The sequence below is a fragment of the Canis lupus genome, chromosome 5 (genome assembly GCF_048164855.1).
Source record: "Canis lupus baileyi chromosome 5, mCanLup2.hap1, whole genome shotgun sequence".
NCBI lineage: Eukaryota > Metazoa > Chordata > Mammalia > Carnivora > Canidae > Canis > Canis lupus.
In genome coordinates this window covers 24651377-24674574 of record NC_132842.1, presented here as the reverse complement: position 1 = coordinate 24674574, position 23198 = coordinate 24651377, and the positions used below count along the sequence as shown (strand labels likewise).

Sequence of the window (23198 nt, the reverse complement as noted above, 5' to 3'; positions counted from 1 at the left end):
TTTCTCATGGCTGAATAATATTCCATTGAATGTACATACCCTGCATCTTATTTATCTCTTCATCCATTGACAGACACGTAGGTTGTTTCTCTATCTTGGCCATTGTGAATCCTGCTGCTATGAACATGGGTCTTGAAACAGATTATGAGAAAGGAAATTAAATATCTTTATTTTAAGGGCTTATGTGATGTCATCAAAGCTCTTAGAAAAATCTTTACTAATTTATACTCCTACTACTATTACTAATGAGCATGTCCATCATACCACATCCTTGAGAGTGATTACCACTGATTTTTATTTTTTGCTAATTTGAAAGTCCAAAATGAAACCTTTTAGGAAACTAATCAAGGTATTATAAGAAAACACTTGATGTTCAGTAGAGTGAAGATCCCAATTACTGCATTTGCCAGGAGTTTTAGACCTGTGTTTGGGTAGAAGATGGGGGGGTGATAGTCTGTCTTTGCTGAGAGATATCCACAGGTTTACTATAGATGGAGGACGTGAACTGAGGTTGGGATGTGGTTAACGCATTGCTCATATGAGACTTTATTTTTTTTTTTTAAGATTTTATTTATTCATGAGACACAGAGAGAGAGGCAGAGACACAGGCACAGAGGGAGAAGCAGCCTCCATGCAGGGAGCCCGATGTGGGAATCAATCCTGGGACTCCAGGATCACGTCCTGGGCCAAAGGCAGGCACTAAACTGCTGAGCCACCCAGGGATCCCCATATGAGACTTTAGAACAGTTGCCTGATGCTTTTTTGCTTGACTTTTGTGAGTAAATGAACTTGTGTCTCTTTTTGATGTAAAATCAAGAAAAGTCCCTGAGAAGTCATGCATCTCCATTTCAGATCTCATCTCAAATAAATGGAAATCCATCCTACTTTTTAAAACCCTGGGGATGGGAGATCTCATAAGCATTATGATTTTTCATATATTTTCTACAAAAGTTGGCAGACATAATCTCATCAATCGCTACCCTTCCATATTCCCTCCACTTCAAAAACAAAAAATTAGGCAAAATTGAGAAAATTCAGCCAGTGAGGTGAGATTGCTAGCTTGGAACTGAAGGTTCCAAGAATAGAACCGGATTATTTTGACACCCACTGGCTTTGGGTAGGAACATTTTCCAAGTTACCATGAAAAATGGGAAAATCCACTAGATAACCAGAGCCAAGTCCTGTTTCTTGACTTTTCCACAGGCTTTATTAACAACACACAGGGCACACATTAGAAATGAGTCAGACCCATGGTTTTCCTAGGGCATAAAGCACTGAGCACAAATAACTAGCTCCCCATTGGGCCTCAGTGGATTCTGAATGAAGCCAGAAAGTGATTCAGCCTTAGATCAAAAGAAAAAACACACACACAGACAACCAAAAAGCAAAAGAGTTCCCATTATTTTGAAGTTGCAAAAAAAACTAATATTGGAAAAACTCATTTTACGGCTTCTTAGGATTTCATTTTGTATATTGGGTTTTTACGTAAGATTTCCATCACAGCTCATCACAGCTATTCATCTGGAGCATGACTCTGGATGGAACCTACTTTCATAATGACTTCAATAACTAAATTGAAGTTTAAAAAGTTTTTAGTAAGTGATAAAGAATTGGATATAATAGTTTTGTCCAGGTTTTGTGAAAAGATCGAATCTGTGCAACTTTTAAAAACATGGCGCTTTCGTGATAAAGTGGATGCATGATATAATAATGCTTTCATTATTTTACATTGATGGACCATTTCTAATGAATGAACATGTGTAATTATGATTACTATATTTTTAAGATTTTAATTTTTTTAAAGTAATTTCTGCACCCAGCATGGGGCTCGAACTAATGGGGACCCAGCAGGGTCAAGATTCACATGCTCTACTGACCAGCTAGGTACCCCTAATCATTTTTATTATTTTATAAATTATAATATTTGTTTTTATAATTCCAACAAGGCCTTATTGGTAATGGATTTTCTGGATTAAGAAGATTTTCAGGTAACTTAGGCTTGCTCATTTAACCCTTTTTGGTGGAAATCTTAGTCAAATATATTCCTTTTTGAGTCTGCCTAGAAGAATGCACTATTCCAGACTTCTTGCAGTTTCTGGTTATTCTAAGAGCCTCTCTCTTGCAAAGGGCCATTGTGTAATCTAGGAAGACTGAAGATTTCAGGAGAAAACCAAGTGCATTACAGCAGCACTATTACCACCAATGCCTGCCTGAGAGTAATCCGGCTTTTATAAAATAAAGTGTCAGATGTAATTTTTTCCATTCCCAGAGGGCCGTCATCTTTCCTCTGGGCTCCTCTGGGCTCACGTTGGTATCTGGGGGCAACTGAGGAGTCCAGTGCTCTGGCCATCAGACAAGGAGGAGGGTGGAAGTGTGCAGACGGGCTCCTGCATCACTTATAGGGTCTGTTCCATCTAAAAGACATAGGCATGTTGCTTTTCTTTATGCCTGAAGAAGCCCCGCTTGCCGGTTTGATCTGCCCACTGGGTCCTTGCAGAGTTTATAATACTCTGTCCAGTTTTCCACCTCTCAGGAGGCAGGAGGCCCTGAAAACGAGATCATGGTTTCCAGTGAACCCAAGCCCGGCCACTGGCCTCTCTGGGTAAGGAATTCTAAGACCAGGCAAGTAGAGGCTCCAGGTGTTTGGGCCTGCTGTCTTTCCCACTTACACATTCAAGTGTAGGAAGAACCTTTGCTCAAGTGTGAATCCGTCTGGGCTTTGCTCTGTGAGCTTAGCAAGAGGAATGAAATTCTCTTAATAAAGCACCTTTGCTTATGTGACTCATCCTGAGGGTCAGAGCTTTGTGGGCAGAGCTTTTCATCAAGATCAGGGGAGCTTACAAACCCGTGTGTCCTCCAGCCAACAGAATCACTAACTATAACCAGTACAAGCAATTGACTTGTGCCTTGTGTCACTGGCTGTGGTTTGGGCAGAGCCAACTTTGCCTGGATTCTGTTTGAATAGTTCCAATTATGCCCTTGTGGGTTTTTTTTTTAATGCCTTTGAAGCCAGGCATTCAGGAATGATTTTTCCCTTTATATTCGGTGGTTACACCAATATGAAAATTCTCTCCTTGGTTCAAGCACTCACAGACACTGAAGGGCAAGTAAATCTGTTGGTGATCAATCTTTCAGTAAGGATTTTAGTTGTGTTTAACAAGAGGGACAGAGTGTTTCCTTTCTCTGGTTCCTCTTGATTTTCAGCGTCTGTTGGTAATGGGATAATTACACAATGATCAAAAAATAACTCACCAGCTCTGATGAGCAGGTGCTCATGTCCATGAGCATTACTGCATAATAACAGGTATTACGAGAGGACGCAGCTCCGTGGATGTGAATAGCTGTGTATTTCAAGCTCCAGCATGCCACTGGAACGCCCAACCAAAATGGAAGGGAAGCTAGGAAATTAAAAAAAAAAAAAAAAAAAAAAAGACTTAACAGGTACATGGAAAACAGGGTTATGTTGTTCCAGTCTGAACTCTCTTTAGGAAATGTGTATATATGTAAGGATTTTTGTTTGTAAAAATTTACACAGTATTCTTTATTTCTTTTGAGGGAGTGTTCCTTATGTAATGGAGCTCGGGCTTAGATCCAGTAGGGAAGGATGATTTCGTGGAACAGAGCAATGGAGGAAAGAGGGATTTCTGTCCCTTCCCTGTACTTCCAGGCACTTCGTCTTGTACTACCCATGCACTTCATCTAATATTATGAGTGACCACTTAATTGTATTAAAAAGAAAGGCCCTAAAATTTTACCTGTGACAGATTCTGTTACCTCTGACCACTGAGGGAGAGAGGCTCTGGAATTCCCTGTGTTAGTCTGAAGGTGTCAGTGATGGAAATTTAGTCTTCCTTTCGCCAGTCGGATTGAAGCCAGCTTGAAATGATAGCTTGAATGTCCCAGATTTGGATCTAAGGGACATTTCCCTTCAGGTTTGTTCATGTAGCCATGAATGTTTTATCCTAATTTGGTGGTTTTAAGGGTTGGCTTCTGTGGAACTGAAATCAAGAAAAAGATTCTGAATGGTGTGTATTTGAATTTAGAGGGACCTTTTGCCGTGACATTATGTCTGTTATGACATTCGTGTCTCAGTAGTCAGTACTTCCTTTTTTTCTTTTTTTAAAGATTTTTAATTTATTCATGAGAGATACAGGGAGAGAGGCAGAGACACAGGCAGAGGGAAAGCAGGCTCCCTGTGGGGAGCCCAATGTGGGACTCGATCCCAGGACTCCGGGATCATGCCCTGAGCCGAAGGCAGACGCTCCACCACTGAGCCACCCAGCTGCCCCTAGTCAGTGCTTCCTGTTCAAAATCTTGCTGTCTTATTAGTGCCAATCAGATGACACCCTCTAAGGCCAAATGTCTTGTCAGATTTACTTCTTCATTCCTTCACTTGTGCGCTCACTGCAGCCTGTATCCCCCAGTCTTCCATGAGGACTTCTCAAGGTCACTGCCACCTGCTCCAGGGCCATTTGCATTGTCATGCATATGCTGCTAAGTCCTGGTCCCTTCCCCCCCCACCCCCCAGTCTCCTTCCAGAGCCCCTGCCCCTCTATCCAGTGGCTCCCTGGATGTCCCTAAATGATGCGGCTTGGCATGTCTCAAATGTACTCTCCCTCCATCTCACTGCTCTCCCCCATGGGCTCCTCCATCTCCCATTTCCCAAGGGCTGATGTCCTCCACCTGCCCCCTCCGCCAAGTCATCTGGTTCAGATTTGGGCTCCCTCCTCCACCTCTCATATGTCCTCCCTGCCCCCATTTCCAGCCACTGCCCTGCATCATCTATTTCATTGTCAACCTCTTGAATTTCTCTGCGAACCATGACCCTTCCACCCGCCCCCTTCCCAAATGCAGGGAGCCCTTGTCTCTTTCCTGAACTTCTCCAGTAACATCTTCACTGCTCACTCTCTTGTTCTTCAGTCTTGGCTCCTCTCCAGCTTATTGTCAATGGAGGGCCCAGAGTGACTTTCCGATGGTGTTACTCCTCTGCTCTGGCCCATCAGGGACTTCCCATTGCCCACAAAGTGATATAAGCATAGTGACTGTGGTCTGCTGTGTCTCTTTTCCTAGGGCAGGTATGTCTCTCTCCACGTCCCCAGTTTGGATGATAAACCGTAGGGGCTCCCGACTTATAAGGACTTTCGAGGGGTGCCATGCATCTCCTGCACCTCACCTCTGCCCTCTGGTCACATTCTGCATCAGCTGTATGGGATGTTTCCTCTCCTCCCTCCAGCCTGTACACACGTGGGGCCATCTGCCTGGAGCCTGACCCTCTGCCTCCTCTCTCAGCTGGCCCCTGCACTTCTCCTGGGTTCTGCTTAGATTGCATTTCTTCCAGGAAACCTCCGTGTAATCTCCTCCTCACTAGACAGGATGTCCCCTCCCGTGGGCTCCCCAAGCTCCTGTACTTGGTTAGCTCTGGGCGCTGCCTCTGGCCTTGTGTTTAATTGCACATGTTTCCTCCTCTCCTCAGCTAGATGCTCATCTCCTTCAGGGGCAAGGGCTGTGTGATGGTCACTGCTGTCTAAGGTTTGCTCAGTGCCCGCCAAGTAGCAAAAAGTAGTGATCAATATTGTTTAACTGGGGAATAAAAGGTTAAGATTAAAGTAGGATTCCTCCCAACTGAGAAACTGTATCAGTTATCCCAACTCTTAGGTGCCAAGAGGAACCCTTTAAACCCCAGCCCTGGGAACTGTTTCGATTGTGTTGCTGGAAACACTGGGAAGAGAGATCCAAAGATTCTCACCCTGCTGTTGAATAATTCAGGCCTGCGGTGATGGTGTGGGAGAACAGAGCATGCCAGGTGTATGTCACCTCTTCAGCTACGTTAGCTGATCCTGGTATTATTTTACAATTTCCTCTGTAGCGCACTGCTTGTGATAAGCTGTTATTTTGAGCACTACAGTGATTCCTCTTTAATGAGACATTTGTGAGCTTTGGAATAGTTGGGCCAGATATGGAGTCAACCCGCTGATACTAGGAAGACACCTCCCATTGCTTGCTGGGCTCCAGAGAGTTCTCAGGACCACTGGGCACCCCTGGTGTTTTAGATGGTGTCCTAGCAGGAAAGGGAGCTCATTCCAGAGGGTTCTGGTGAAGAGAATTTACTAGAGGGGCTAATGGCAGAAGTATAGGCAGAGTGAAGGAAGTCAGTGATAGCTGTTTGGGTGCCCAGAGCTTGTGCTGCCCCTGGGCACCAACCCAGGGAGCCACGGAGAATGGTGCCAGAGTGAATGGCTTGGGGACACAGTCATTGCTGGAACCCTGGACCAAGGCCTGGAGGGGATAGAGAGGAAATACCCTGATCTCTCTCCTCTTGGCCTCTCTGTCCTTCTGATGGGTACCCCCCTGGCCAACCCAAAGCCAGAGGGCCTGGGTGATGCCATCAACAGGTTGGCCTCTGGGACACAGAGCAGGACACAGGGTGGACAATAGACCCAAGAGGGCAGGGAATAACCAGTGATCCTGGAGGCTGAAGCTGTTGCCCTTCTTTTGGTTTCATCCATTTTATTCCATGGGGAATGTCACAGGGCTGGAAATATTCTTCTAGCTTTATGGAGCTTATCCTTCCTTGACAGACAAGTGCTGGATCAGGCGTGACCTGCTGCAGGTACACACCTATTAAAGACGCAAGCCTCCTAGTTCCCTCTCATCAGGGTTTCTTTCTTTATCCCATTTTCAAAATCCTGCCTGGTGTCATTCCTCAGGGTATCTACTTCCCTCCATGTCTACCTTTGTCCTAGACGGAGGCACCATCTCCCTCTCCTGGCAGATGAAGTGGTTTCCAGTGGCTTCCTCCCTCTTGTTTTGTCCCTCCTCAGTTTGGCCCCTCTCTGGGAGCCAGAGCAATCCTGAGAAAGGGCAGGCAGATCCAGGCGCCCTGTGCCAACATCACCTTCCTGCCACAGCCAAGTGCACCCCAGCCTCCTTACCTGGGCTGAGAGGCCAGACTGGGGGGCTCTGTGTGCCTCTCACTCCCCTGCAGGCACCCTGCATCACTGCCCTTTCAGCCGCACTGGCATCCCTGAGCTCCCCAGTTCTCCAGGCCTTTCTCACCTTGCCCTGTGCCCATGCTCCCCCTTAGCTGCCTCTACCTCCCCACCTTCTTCCTCTGCCGGGCCGGCTTCTTCTCATGCTTCACCTACCAGTTTATATGTTACCCCTCAGGGCCTTGTCTCCCGACTCCTGAAGGTCAAAATAGTCCTTTCCTGCCCCCTCGTCTCTCCTGTAACACTTGTGACCCCGCTCGCCCATCTTGATGTGCCTGCACTTGGGACAGGAGCTGGTACACGTTGGCACCAGTTCGGATCTGAGGAAGGTGCGTGTGGGAGATCTGGGCAGAGGATGCACCTCCAGCCACACTCCTCCTGAGGCTTCACTTCTGGGGAGTCCCTGGGCTGTATAGGTACGAATGCTTCCATGAATTTAATTTGCTGGTTTAGGATCTTGTGGGCCACAGGACAGAGCGAAGGGAGCCCGTAGAAGTACAGGCCACCCCCTTCATCCCCCAAGTGTGGGTGTCTTTTAGGTGGTGGCCCTGGGTCAACCACCCATCTATTTTGTCTCCCACATTCTACCCGGCTGGCTTTCTCCTGTTTTTTCAGCCCCTGTCTGACCTTCTGGCCTCATTTTCATTGCCATACATAATGATGAAGACCCACATGTGCCCCCCGCCCTGTCTCTCTCGCTGCTGCTCTCTGGGACAGAAGTCAGCAGCCAGGATAGTCATTGAAAACCCTTATCACTTCAGATCCGCTCTTTGGGAATTTGCGAGTGCTTGGATGGATAAGCTGATGTTGACCTCTGTACCCGCCACAAAAGAGGCTTTGCTCAGCGGAGCAATAGAAGCAATAGAAGCACCTGCGGGGAGCCCTCCTCTCTGAGAGAAGAAAGCATCTTGGGACACTTACCCCATTGGTGGGTGATTAATGCCAGGGCTGCAGCTCTGAGCTCTTGCTTCTCACAAGGGTGAAAGGGATCAAGGCCCTTCAGCTCCCCCTAAATCAAATTAGCCATTACCCCAGGTCATTTGAATTAACTACGCAACCTTCCCCGTGTCCTACTTGTGGCATGTGGGCCACATGCTGTAGTCTGAGAATGAGGCAGTATGTGGTTGACTTTGCAAATGAAGAAACTGAGACCAGACACCTGCCCAGACTCTGAAGATCACAGAGTTCCTTAGGGACAGAGCTGGAGCTAGAGTCTTGAGCACTGGATCTCTCTATTGTTTCTCTCTCGGAGCTTTTATGCATCGATGTGATTAGTATTTTTCAATTTTTTTTTTGCTGTGTTTTGAATAACAAATCAGGAGATTTGCCTCATTTTCTTATTTTTAAAAAATAGAAGCTTTCTCCACCTTGCTCTTATTGCCTGGTTATTGTCGTAGAGAAAGGACAAAGCAAAATTAAAACAATAAACCAAAACGTTAAAGGCAGTTTCGTGGCAAAGTTGATCAAACCCATATTTCACCCACATTTGCCACTTGGAGGCAGGAGCTATTGTTCACAGCAGCAGCGTAATCCCTGCTTGGTGAGGGCGGGAGTGGAAACCGAGACCTGCTCTGAGCTCACCCACACCGAATGCTAGAAGGTTCAGTTGCTAGAGGGAACCAGGGCAGCGGTTGGTCTGGAAGTATGCAAGGCTCTGATCACTGGGTCAGGGACGGGGAGCAGCGAGGGAAATGGGAGATGGAGAGATTGAGTGGGTGCAGGGCTGGTTCTTGGACACCCCCAGGAAACCCAAGTAATCACATACTACCAAGAGGTGATAAATGACCCTCTCACTTCCCCAAGGAGTGATTTGTTTAAAAGATACTCTAATCTTCAAGAAAAACCAGTGTGGCTGTCCGGAGCACCAGCCTGGCTAGCAAGAAGCAAACCAAGTGGCTGTGGGTGGAATGAGAGTGTCCTCTCTTACCCCAGGGGCGGTGAGGTGGGGAGCTGGCCATGCTCTCCAGGACTCTCATCTTGCCTGCATGACCACTTCTGCTGATTCCCTCCAGGGATTAGCAAGGAAAGTTTGAAGTAATGGCTTTTATCCAATTCCCTATATGACATTTGAAGATTGACAAACCTCCTTGCTTCAGTTGAGGATTTGGAGACCTTCTTTGCAACTTCTTATAGCCCCTGACTTGTTTTCTTTCCTTTTCTTTCTTTTTTTTTTCTTGAGAGTCTTATACAAGGGCCACAGAATTAAAGTAAATACAAATGGTTCCGCAGTGATCTAGCAATCTCTGAACTGTGTCACCGAAGAGCTGCAGAGAACCACAGACTGCCCAGGTGCATGCTGCGCAGGGGGCAGATAGAGCATGAGTTACATCATCCTGCCAGGGAACAACGGACAGACCACACACCAGGTGCTAGGGCAGATTTCATCTCAGCCAACCTCAGAATGACCCTATTTATACTGTTTTCTTAGAGATTAGACAGGGGCATGGAGATGCCCCCCCCCCGCCCCCCCCCGCCGGTCTCCCAGATGAAAACCCTTTCTCAGCTCAGCCACTTTAATGCCTAACACTTTCCTGGAGATTCTCATCACTACCAAGTGCCCTTCTGCAAACCAAAGGATTTAATTACTAACAATTTCTAGTTTTCTTTTTGCCCTCATTTCCCTCTCCAGGTGTGTAGCTTTTTTTTTTTTTTTTTTCCTTTTTCAGACAGGAAGGTTTGATTATTTATTTATTTATATATATATTTTTCACTTCTTTTTCTTTTCTTTTTTCAAATTTTAATTCCAGCATCATTAACAGAGCGTCAGGTTGGTTTCAGGTGTACAGTGTGGTGAATCTACAATTCTGTACGTTACTCAGTGCTCATCACAAGTGTGTTCTTCATCCCTTTCACCTGTTTTACTTGTTCCCCACCCAGTCACCTCCCCCCTGGTGACCATCTCTTTGTTTTGTATAGTTAAGAGTGTTTTTGGTTTGTCTCTTTTTTTCCCCTTTGTCCATTTGTTTTGTTTCTTAAATTCCACATATGAGTGAAATCGTACAGTATTTGTCTTACTTCTTGTGACTTCACTTAGCATGACACCCTTTAGTTCCATTCACGTCATTGCAAATGGCAAGATTTCATACTTTTTGATGGCTAATATTCCATTGTATATATACATCACACCTTTATCCATTCATCTGTTGGTGGACATCTGGGCTCTTTCCATAGTTTGGCTATTGTGGATATTGCTGCTATGAACATTGGGGTGCAGGTGCCCCTTTGGATCACTATGTTTGTATTCTTTGTATAAACACCTAGTAGTGCAATTGTTGGGTTGTAGGGTAGCTCCGTTTTTAACTTTTTGAGGAACCTCCATACTACTTTCCAGAATGAAAAGTCTGTTTTCTAAGCACCGATTGTTCCATGAGGAGAGGTCCCTGGGCATGTCTGTTCCTTGTGGGCCATTACTGTCTGTCATGACCCCTTTTCACTCATCTTAGAGTTAAACATTTTAATGAAATTTGCCTAAGGCTACTAACCTCTCAGGGTGCTGAGTCTACATTTTTGATGTTTGCTAGGGATTATTAACCCTGAGATTTAAAATTCTCACCATCCCTTCTGAAGTTTTGAGGGATTGTGGTAGAGATGTGTTAGATTTGTTCTCTGTAACATAGAACAACATTTGTTCTCTCCTTCTTGTCTGGTTCCATTCTACCAAGTAGTGAATAGTTAATAGTTTGACTTTAGTTTAACAATAAAGTGGTTTAGACACTGAATACAAACCACACCCTTGGATAGCACTATATCTTTTTTAATTTATTTTTATTTTTATTTTTTTTAGAAAGACATACTACTTCTAATTAATGTTGACTTTTCACAATATTTTCCCAAGACTTCAGCCTTCTGCTGCAGGATTCTTTCCCATTTTCTGCTCCCAATTATTATAACGAAGCCATACACTCTTGGTGCGTGGGAGACCGTAGTCTGGGCAGGCCAGATGTCAGGCACTCTTGTCTGTGTCTACAGGATCTATTATCCAGGCCCAGTGCCTGGCTGTCTGAGGACTATTGTTCTGTGTAGCACAGGGTAAAATTATTTTTCTTTTCCACAACTCATTTTTGAAGTTATTATGACAGGTGCTTTCTGGGGTAAAAACACTGCGTGTGTCTCCGAGACCAGAATGGTTGTCTGTTCTGTTTTACTATTTATTGAAAGTATTTGTCTAGTGCATTTATTGACTGGAGCCCAGCTAGCAAGAGCCACACGTTTTCAAAATTATTCTGTGAATGCGCATCCCTTTATGTTTGCATTAAGCTTTATCACCCTTTAGTTGAGCTGTGGAGATTGGATTGATAGGACAGAAATATTGTGTGTTTTATTATTTGCCTGCATTTTCGGGCTTCATTGTGGTAACGGCTGTGGATATTTTGTCCTCCCCTTTTCCATTAGCATGGTCAGTGTGAACATCTGCTAGGTGAGGCTGCAAAGCTGCACCCCTGAGTGGTTTGCACTTGAATCTGATTGTCCCACATTCCTGACAGGGGGCAAGAACTTGCTTCGTTTTTCTGCTGTGTCTTTGTCACTAAAGAGGCTGAGGAGATTTTTTTTTTTCCAAAAAAAAAAAAAAAAAAGGAAGAAATTTGGTGGCCTGATTTGTGTTGCTTTCTAGCAGGAACATCTCTTTGTATCTGGGGACAGGTGGAGCTGGGGCTGCCCTGGCCTGGGGTTCAATGTCTTGCAATTCTTTAGAAGAGTTGCTTTTGGGTCACCTGGTATTTATGAGCTAGTATATCTCTTGATCTTTTTTTTTTTTCCCCTCCTGCCATTCTTGTTATAATTAGCCCTTTTGGATACATTTATAATGTTTGATTGTTGTTGTTTGTTTAATTTGTGTGACAAAAGCCAAACTTTTTTTTTGACCCTCAGTCTAAACTTTATACATTCCTCCCAAAGATGGGGACTAGCCCCCCCCATAACCTGGGAAGAACTTGGTAAGAGTTCATCTCAGTGAAGTTTCCAGAACATAGAATGGATTGGAAATTATATAAAATGAATTTTCTTGCTCAAAAAGGTGAAAAAAAAATGGAAGTTCACAAGCTATTATTTTTTAAAGATTTTATTATTTATTCACCAGAGACATAGGGAGAGGCAGAGACAGCGGCAGAGGGAGAAGCAGGCTCCATGCAGGGAGCCTGATGTGGGACTCGATCTCAGAACCTCAGGATCATGACCTGAGCCAAAGGCAGATGCTCAACCACTGAGCCACCCAGGCCTCCCTCACAAGCTATTTTTAAATTTATGAAAGAGAATCTCTGGTGGCATACAAATGCGGCCAGTAATAATTCTTCAGGTCTTATTAATGAATTAGAATGGACTAAGGCTCCATAAAATTTAAACCAAAGGCTCAAAGAGTTATTACAGGAGTCTTAACTAGTTGTTTGGTTCCTGGGGTGCCTGGCTGGCTCAGCTGGAAGAGCATCCAATTCTTGATCTCGGAGTCGTGAGTTAGAGCTCCACATTGAGTGTAGAGATTACTTAAAAAAATAAACAAAAAACCAACTTTGGTTCCTCTTAAATGTTATACAAAAATGGAACTTTGTTCTGCTAATAGTTAAATTCAGATGGACCTGCAAAGCCCTGCCGAGATTTGTCACCCTTGTAGCTGCCACCCCAGACCTTGAATGTTCACCTTCAGAGTTTTCATATGTATAAAGTCTAATTATTCCGCTCTTTTCATTCATTCATTCATTCATTCATTCATTCATTCATTTTAAAGATTTTAAGTAATCTCTAAACCCAATATGAGCTTGAACTCACAACCCGGAGATGGAGATTTGGGTCCTACATCAACAGAGCAAGTCAGGCACTCCCATTCTGTTCTTTTAGATAGAGGAAGGTTATATGTGGCATCCTTTTCTCTTCCTTTTTTTTTTTTGTAACAAGGAGAAGATCAAAAGGGAATGATCCGCCATTGTTACGCATTTTGGGGGAAATGAAAACCTGCTTCCTCCACTTCATTTGCAAGGAGAAGCACCTTAGAATCAAGTATACTTGGAAGCATCCACAATGCTGGGGGGAGGAGGCGGTGATCGCAGATTCCAGGCAAACCTCTGAGGAAGGAGGAGAATGTCTTTGCCTCCTTTCCACCTTATCTTTCCTCTCAATTCTTTACTCTTTCTTTTTCTCCCCACTATTTCTCTCCTTTTTTACTTCCATTCTATTTTGAGCCAGTTTCTTTTACTCCTTTTATGTATTATCTCACAGTAGTAGAGAAAACAGGGGCACCCCTGTCACAGAGATCTGCTTTGTTGAGGACTCTGGACGACAGAACCAAAGACATTAATCCTTAATAAGGAAACTTTGGCTTTAATGGGAGGGACATTTATGAGCAGAAGGTCTTCTCAGGAATTGTCTGTTTATAAGATCTGTTCACTATTTATGGGACAGAGGTGATGGATGCCCACTGTGTGCCAGGTGCTGCTGTCAAACACACAGGTGGATAAATGATGTCCCTCACATTCTGAGGACCCTGCAATGGCAGGGGAAGGGACAGACAACATAGAAATTAGTAGTTACCATATAGTATTGTAACTGCCTTCCTGGAGGCATGAACCACGTGTTGTGTTCACATAGTTAGATGTGAGAACAACCATGGAAACATCCATTCTCCTGGTCTCAGAGACTTGGAAGAGAAAACTGTGAAATGAGGCAACGTGAGAGTTCTGGAATGAAACCATCCTGGAGGTTTGAGCTCTTGAGGACTAGAGTTGAGTTAGACCTAGCTCTGGTTCTGCCATCTTTGTTTTGGCTTCCTTCAGCTTCCCTCCTCTTGGGATTCGACTGTCTTCTGTGTCAGTGTTGTTGTCCTGAGTGTGAGATGCAGAGCTCAAGAAATATGGCCCAGAAGGGGATAGACATGATTGGCTGCAGAGTAGACACATTCTCCTTTGGGTATTCAAAGTAGCATTACCTTACAATGTTAACACACAGTTTTATTTTTTTATGTATATTCTTTTTTGAAAATGTGTTTAAAATTTTGTGAACACAGATTCAGGTCTATAGAATAAAATGATATCTATATCTTAATATTCATGTATACATTCATATTTTATAGACAGGTCGATGACCTCCAAGTGAAAGACCACTTGGAACATATATATATAGTTAAATACAACTTGGAAGGGCAGCCTGGGTGGCTCAGCGGTTTAGTGTGGCCTTCAGTCCAGGGTGTGATTCTGGAGTCTCGGGATCAGGTCCCACGTCAGGCTTCCTGGATGGAACCTGTTTCTCCCTCTGCCTCCCTCTCCCTGTCTTTCATGAACAAATAAATAAAATCTTAAAAAAAATAGAACCTGGATTCCTCCATTCATTAAGAGAAAAATGTACCATGGGAACTGTGGGCCATTTTCGTTTAAGTACCGTGTGCTGATTGTGCCACTGGAGCTCCTTGGGCCATTTTCAAAAGAATTGTTAGAAGAGCCTTATTATATATAGACTTTGCACTTATGTTAGTTGATTTTGGGGGTGGGTTAAAATAAGCAGAATTTTACTCAGGGTGATGTGTATCAGTAATCAGGTATACTTTTATGATTGGTAATTTCATCTCTAGATAGGTAATCCCAGAACAAAACTATAGCTGTAGTCAATAAAAAAGCAGCAGTTGTCATACTGGCTTGGAGAAGGGGGATAGTCAAAATTTTGTGACTTGAATGATGTCTTCTTTGTTGTCTCTGTTCACATCTGATTACAGAGTAACACACAGTTTTAGACAGGAGATTGCCCCAAGATCTTTTTTTGATTTGCCTTTAGCCATTTATAATCACCACATATGCTGTATCTACGTAGTCGCAACAAGAAAAAAGGTTCCCAGTCTTTTTAATGTGAAAGTCATAAACCATGCCTGGACAATGCAGAAAATTTTATCACTACTTTATTTTTATTGTTAGCATAACTCTTAATTGCCTTCCTTATCTTTGTGCCTGCCTGTTGTTTTCCGGGACAAAGTTAACCGTGTTTGGAAAGTCAGTTCAGAGGTGAACTAATGATGTAGTCATAATAGCAGATATAGGCATGTTGTTGGCATTTGGTGAATGTCAAATACTAGTTTTAATGATAATAAATTCTGGGGAGGAACGAGAAGTTCCTCTGTGGGAGAGACGCTTGTCCTTCAGCAATAGCAGTGTTCATTTCTATTGCAACAGGAAATATGGCTTCTTGGCCTCGATTATTAACTTTGTCATTCAGCCTGCTTATATTTGAGGAAGCTCAGCTTTTTCCAGTAGGGACAGTAGCCACAATACGAATCCTTTCTCTTCTTGTAATCAGGACCCTTTGTGGCAACCTCCATGCCAGTAATCACCAAACCCTTCAGAGTTAGGCCACTCAGTTGGTGTTGATCTGGTTTTTAGGCTCCCCTTCTGTCTGTGCCTTCACATGCTACCTTTGCCGTATCTTCATTTGACTTTACTTCTGTTGAGAATTCTGACTTCTATGATGACATGAGCCACCCTTCATTTATTCCTGTTGGGATAATTGGGCTAATGGAGGGAGGAGCTCTGGAATAGAGCTGAACACCATCCCAAGGTGGTAGTTTCTCCAGTTTATCCTAAGACACCTCCCCTTTTCTAGGATTTGAATCTGATTTTGGGGGGCTTTTGTCTTATTTTAGCTTTGATGGCACAACGTTAAAGAAGGAATTGAATCATTCAAAGTTATTGTCAGTACTGAGAGATAGTGCAGGTACTGGAAGGTTGACTGCATTGTCCTTTATTTCGTGTGTGTGTGTGTGTGTGTGTGTGTGTGTAAAGACTTTTCTACAGAAAGTCATTCAGAACCCTTCAAGGGAATGACTGGCAGCTTTCTATCACATCATGATCAGAGGCTGAATGGGCAGCCTAAGGCCTCTGTTGCCCACTGGGCAGCCCCCAGATAGTTTTCTAGAGGAGAAATTGCAGAGCTGCCTGGACTTCTTACTCATGTTTGAGGAAGAAAGTTAAACAGCATGTGAATAATTTGATTTTTTTATAAGGAAAACACAGTGAAATATTTTTATGAAATCAGACTATTTTTTTGGCCTATGGGGCAGATTTTATTTTTCTCTTTTGGTTTTTAATCTGTAGGTTTTTTTTTTTTTAAGATTTATTTATTTTACAGAGATTGAGGGGGGTGGTGGGGAGGAGCAGAGGGAGAGGGACAAGCAGACTCTGCTGAGTGCAGAGCCTGATGCAGGGCTCAATTCCATGACCTATGAGATCATGACCTGAGCCGAAACCAAGAGTCAGATCCCTGATTGAGCCATTCAGGCGCCCCAATTCTTCGGTAGTATTTTTAAACACAACAATGAGAAAGAATTATCCCTGGACCATTTCTCCCAGTGAAAACATTAGGTGTGACTATGAAGAAATGGCATGTGGCCATGAGGAGAATGTATGGTGGAGTCATCCAAAATGCTGCCTCTGTCCCTCAGGGCTCTGTGGGCTTGGCAATTTTCTTAAACTCTGTGTCCCACTCACTGCATCTACATGATGGAGACAATAAGCTCTTGGATGTTGTGGCGATTAACCAGGATCATTCTTGTCAAATGCTTAGAATATTCCTTGGTACACAGTAAGCAGTTCATGGTTATTATGTACGATTATACACTAATTCTGTTAGGTCATGTTATTATATTATGAAAGAATTGAGTTTCTTGGTATGCTGATGTGGTCTTAGAAACTTTCAACAAATGTCCACCCACGCCAATGTTTAATGACTGTGTGGCCATTGCTTGGTTATTTGGATGAGAGGAGAAAGCCAATCTAGCAACTTTTTGTCATCGAAACTCAGTTTACCACGCTGATTGGGAGCCTGCAGGACCTCTCCAGAGCTGAATGGGCAGAGTCCAAATGGCCCTCTACATGTTTGCAGTCATCTTGAGTAGCTGCTCTGGTGTAGAGGATATAAAACATCACAAATGGTGGTCTTTTGTAAAACATTAGAGGAAGGACACTGGACTGTTAACCAGCCCCACCACTAACCAGCTGTGTGAACTCTGGGTCAGGCCAACTATTCATTCATTCATGCCCTCCATTTGTAAAAAACGCTAAAATATTTTAAAGTAAATTAAGACATCTTATTGCACAATTGAACAATAGCCAAGACATGGAAACCACCTAAGTGTCAACATATGATTGAATATATAAGATGCGGTTCAATGGAATATTATTCAGCCATGAGAAAGAAGAAAATCCTGCCGTATGTGACCACATGGATGGACCTCTAGGGCATTATGCTAAGTGAGATAAGTCAGAGAAAGACAAATAGTGCATGATACAACTTACATGTGGAATCTAAAAAAGCAGACCTTGTAGAAGCAGAGTATAGAGTGGTGGTTACCAGGGCCAGCGGGTGGGGGAATTGGGGAGATATTATTGGTCAAAGGATGCAAGCTTACAGTTAGAAGCTGAGTAAGTTCTGGGGAATCCAATGCACAGCACGGTGATTAGAGTTAACATACTGTATTACATACTTGAAAGTTGCTGGGAAACTAGATCATAAATATTCTCAGCACACAAAAAAAGTGGTAACACCAGTGGAGGTGTTAGCTGACACTGGGATGGTACCAAATCAACACATTGTGCACCTTTAATGTTCATTGTATGTCAGTTATATCTAAATTAAAAAAAGATATCTTGACATGCCACCCGTAATATAATATGGCTTTCTGTCCTCCCCCAGCCCCCCAAGAAAGGAAGGAAAGGAGGAAGGAAGAAATGAAATTTCCCAATGTACCCCAAATACCATTAACATAACTAACACAGTTAATAATAGGTCTTTAATATCCTCTCATATCCAGTTCATGTTCAGGCTTCCCTAGGTACGATCAGGTCATACACTGAATGTGCTTTATGTTAGTGCAGTTGCTTTGAATGGGGGATGAGGGGTAGTACCGAGTAAATGGTCTCTAAGGCTCAGTGTTCATGTTTTTGTTTTTGTTTTTTCTTTTCAGTGTTCATGTTTTAATACCTTCAAGCAAGCGCTGCTCTGATTCTGTTCATTTCTCTCTTGTTCTTGGAGAAGGAGGATACAAAACTTATAGATATTGACCATGGCTCTATAGCATGATGAGATGGAATGTGAAAATTATTTTGACTCATGGGATCAGTCAAGACAGGTTTGCGGGTGTCACACTGGGTTGGGCAGACCTGTGTTAGGTAGGTGGTGCACATGCCAGAGAGAAAGAGTTTGAGGCCCAAGAGCGGCTTGCATTTTGTGCTCCATAAATGTTGAGTGCCATATACAGTTACAAGGAGGACTTGGACAGGCCTTCTGTTTTCATTTTGTTATCTGAGACTCTGGTATTTTCTTCAGAGACACTAAATGTTGGGTCTCTCTCTCTGGTTGCCTGTCTAGGGAAAGTCCCATTATTCCAGAACAGAAGAGTGAAAAAGTCATATAGTAACAGCCTAGGGGATGTTGGGTGCTTCAGCCCCAGGGATCACCAGCCTGTTGGCACATTCTCTGCATTGGGTGGATGTCCCTGTGAAGCCACTTCCCAGCATCTTAGCCTTCTCCTGACAAACACCTGCCTGGGGCCACACTGTTATGTGTGTGAGGTATGAGGGCCAATTAGGAGCCTGAGCTTCTTATCCAAAACCCCTAAAGTTTTAAATGTCACAATTATAATGGATTTTGTCATTGATCTCTGCCCCTTTTGTCTTGAGTTGTTAATTTTTGTACACCTAACTGTATGTTTAATCTTGTTAGATCTAGTTCACCAAATTGCCTGACAAGACCTTTTAGAATTCTGAGTCTTTCATCTTGTTTAATTTTGGGTCATTCACAAATATGATCGTATCCTGTGTATCTCTGTGCAAGCCTCCAAGAGTTGTGAGTACTGCTGGAAACCTCCCCCTGATTGGCTTCATTCTCTGGGTGTCACTGTGCTGTTCTATGCCCATTTATCCTGCTTTTCTCACCTCTGGTTCCATTCTTCATTTTGTTCATAAGGAAACATGTTACCCTCCAGCATGCATGTCTGCACATTTTCATGCTCTAACAGTCTCCAGACTTGACAATGGAAATTAGCCAGACTGGTCATACATGCTCTTAAGTGTTTTGAGGTAGGGGATGATAACCACCAGAAAGTTGTAGTTGAATGAGGATTAGCTGTTCTCTTACAGCCTCATGACCAGCTTATAATGAAAGCAAATTTCAGAACAAATTCAGCATCAGGACGTTTCTTAAATGGGTATTAGCAGAATGTAGTTCATACGTTCTGTGCTGTATCCTGAAATCCCAGCTCTGTGTCCTCTTAGGTACTCCGACCACCACTTAGGATGAGAGCTTCCCTTGAAGCAAAGCTGCCAATATTCCAAAAGCAGGATTACATTTCTGTTAGGATAGGCATCAGGCAGCCAGAAATCCCTCAAACCAATAGATAGACCATTTTGGGATCAAGTCGAAGGTTACAGGTCCTGAGCCTTATCCCTGCCTATTCAAGGATAGAGATTATCTAAAATATTTTCCCCATTCCTTATGCTCATCATGCTAATTAACCACTGATTTCATCAAGAAAAAAAAATCATTCCTCACATTCATTTTGCTAGTTAGCAGAGGGGCTAATATGACTCAAATATAGGTAACAGAAGGGGTTCTAGTTGGCTGCTTCTGGGGTAAGGACTTCTTGGCTGAGGATGCTAGCTGACTAGCTCAGGATGCTGAGATACTCTTTACATATAGTAAAGATAACAAATCTCAGAATTTTTTAACCCATGTAAGGACCACCTAGATCAAGATGAAGAACATTTCCAGCACCCTTGAAGTCCTTCTGGTACCGTTTTCCCCGTGAGAACAATGCCCTTCCTTCCCAAAGGTAATTACTATTCTGACCTCTGTCACCGTAAATTAGTTTTGCCTATTTGAATTCCGTATAATGGGATCATATTTAAGTTTTGTGACATTCATTCATGTTGTATAATTGCTCATTTTTTCCCATTGCTGTGTAGTATTTCATTGTTTTGAGATTTAGATATCCATTCTACACTTGGTAGACATTTGATTATTTCCAGTTTGGGGCTATTGTGAATAAAACAGCTAAAAACATTCTGGTGCATGTCTTTGGTGGATGGACTATGAGTTACTGATTAAGGTGATTGTCTGTAAAATCGGTTTATATTCATCAACACAGAACATAATGTTGGCCATGGCACATGTTTTTTTAAGTATATTGAACAGATCATACAAAACTGTATCAAAGAAAGGGATACAGTCTGGTATGTTGGTATTTACCAAAGTATATGCTGGAACAAAAGGAAATCATTGCTTTTGTGTTCCTTGACTTTAATAAATACTCTAAGCCAGAGGGTGCGTTTCCTGAGAGCTGAGATTCTCATGTGAAAGTATTTTGTTTCCTCATGCCTTCTCTAGAATGGGTGGGAAAAGGACCTTTTCATTGATTCTGCAAATAGGCATCATTTTCTAATTTTAGATTGTCACTGTGAAAAAAAGTCATGAATTACTGAAAAACTCTGAGAATATCAACTACTTTTGGGGGTCCCCTGCATTGGAATGAATAGGGTTTTTAAATATTCATTTATGTTTTTCTTTCCATGTCATTTTGGGTATTGTGATGAAAAGAAAGCATTTGCTGCTGATTTAGAATCCCTGAATACTCTTATAAAAATTTAATTCCACCCATATTAACTAGGCTTTCAAGGCTTTTTTAGAGGGCCTGTTTTCCTCTAATAGGTTTCTAGAGGAAAAATCTGTCAGCCTAGGAAATTGATGGGTGGAAGTAGAATAGGGGAGCTGAACTCTGGCTACCATTGGGGGATGCTGCATCAATTTAAAATTTCAAAGGGTCTGTGTTTTATGAAAGTGAGGAATTCGGTTAGCACTCCCCTTGACAAGAGTGGAAAAAAATTCTAGTGCCCTGTAGCACACATGTACATGGATGCTATCACCCCCTATTTATAGCACCTAACAATATTTCTTAGCAACCCTATGGTGTAAACCAACATTACAAATGTCCTGTTCCGGGAATCTTTTCCTACATGCACACCTGCACCCATACTGAGGGGACACCGGTACAAGCTTTGTGTGTAACACCAGAGCACCAGAAGCCACTGGATGTACGGTGGTCTATGAGGGAGTGGTTGAAGGATGGCGTCTGTGGGCAGTGGATGCTGTGTAGTTGTTGATGAGAGTGATGATGTGTGTTGTGACATGGAATGGTGTCCAGATACACGGCCAAGTGAAGGAAACAAGCTGGGGACGAGTGTATAGACTATATTACCTTTATGCAAGGAAGGTGAGGATCTGGAAATATGTAGGGAGGTTTGTTTATATTTGCATAGAGAAGCCCTGGAGAGATAACAAGAAACGAAGGTAGATGTGGATAGATAGCAGGCAGCGGTGAGCATAGGGACTGGCAGTAGGGTGGGAATGGCTCGTCCGCCTGTTTATATTGTGTTGACTTTTGGAATCACGCAGTAGACAACCAACCAACAAAAGTGATTCTGTCCAGGTGTGCCCCTTGACATTGAACTAGACCAAGAGCGGGTGGCAGAGAGCGAAGCCGGTTGAATGCATCACGAAAGGGTGAGGTCATCCACTCCATATCCATTCTCAGAAGCTCTCAAATTCAGACATTCAAAGCAGGTGCTTACTCAACCGGTCTGCCAATCTGATGTGCCAGGCACTGGCTTAGGTGCTGTCATTAGGGGCCTTAGGTCCAGCTTTCATGGAGCTACTTGAAGGGACAGACCACGAGGAAATGATGAGCAAGCAGGAGGCTTATTCTGCTGGGCCCCAGGGAAGGAGGTGAGAGCAGTCCTTGCTGAGGTCAAAAGGGAGGTTAACTGCTGAACTGTATTCCTCATGTCGAGCCGAGTTTGTGAGCAATAAATTGGGGGTAAATTCTCACTTTTATTCTTTTCACCACTGCGCTCAGAATGTCATTTTTTACCATAATCTCATTATCCCTTCAGTTAAGTTTCAAATAAAGAAATAAACACAGAATAGAGGTCACTGCACCCCAGTCTACTACTGTGTTGCACAGAAGACCAGAATTTAGGTGAATAAGTCAAAGTTGAGTTGACCATTACAGTTTTTTTCACAACAGTGGGGCTGTATTGGGGATTATATTATCTCTATGATTTGTGTGACTATAACCATAGGTTATTAAACAGACAAGATATTAGTCTGACAATCTGTTGCTCCACTCTGGAAGCAGTTAAATGTAAATTGTCCCTTTACTGTGACATATTAGCTATAGAAAATTCAAACACGTGCTCTTCTCCCTCCCACCCCCCCAACCCCCCCAACCCAGATACGAGGCTCACATTCCTCGTATCTTCAAGACAATTATTTTCTGAAAATACTATGGAGATGTTCTCATGGTAGATGGTGTAGACATTTGCAACATTTCTCCTCTGTTTATTTTTTTCTCATTCTGGTCTTTTACTGGCAGATTTCTCCTTCACCGTTTCTGAATCAGATGAAATATTAATATGGTTATTTTTAAAAGTTTCTACGATGACATGATTTTTTAAAAGGGAGAGATATTTTTTTTCCTCTGTTTCTTTCGATTCCATTAAGCTTCGGTGAAACTTGAGAAACAGATCAAAGGCCATAGGAGATTGTGACGGTCAGCATGCTTTTTCGCATCTCCACTTCTCCAGCCACTTAAGAATTGCTCAGATTTGACGGAATAAAAAACACAGACTGGCAGCCAGAGTTGGGAGTCTGGAATCTTCCTGGCAACCAAAGCCCAAAATACAGATCTCTCTGGAGCCAGCATATTCATAAACGATCGGAGGTTTGTGACTTAGTTAAGAAAGCACCAGAAGTCAGATTTAAGTTAAAAAAGAAAAAAAGCAGAGTAATGCAGATCCTTATTTTATAATCACAACAAAGTGCTTTCTATGGAATAGTAAGAACCGCTCAGGGTCCCAGGGATCCTCTGTCATCCTAGGGGATGCTCAGAAAGGTGATGGCCGTGGAAGCTGGCCAGCATGCTTACCTGTTGCTTGCTGCTTGAGAGACTTGGGCCTCACAGGAAGGTGTGACATCCCTGGGCCTGGCGGTGGGAGTCACCGGAGCTGCCCCCTGATGGGGTGACTGTTCACAATGTCCATCACTAGCACAGCAAGGCAGCCTTGCAGAGAGTGAGGTGCATTAAGCAGTTCCGCACATGCGTGGTGCCAGGCATTTGGGCACAGTGAGGGTGTATGTCTGGGGCTCACACTAGGTTGTGTTTTCTTTCCGAATGTCATTTCCAGAGAG

The 23198-nt window shown here is 43.2% G+C and overlaps 1 protein-coding gene and 1 non-coding gene across 3 annotated transcripts in view; both read left to right on the top strand.

The window, feature by feature from the left end:
- CAMK1D (calcium/calmodulin dependent protein kinase ID) overlaps nt 1–23198 on the top strand; it is a 432276-nt gene that overhangs the window by 56480 nt on the left and 352598 nt on the right. The window lies entirely within an intron of this gene.
- On the top strand, nt 20777–20906 carry LOC140634556 (U6atac minor spliceosomal RNA). The gene has a single exon (XR_012031995.1). It is a non-coding gene; the product is annotated as a U6atac minor spliceosomal RNA (small nuclear RNA).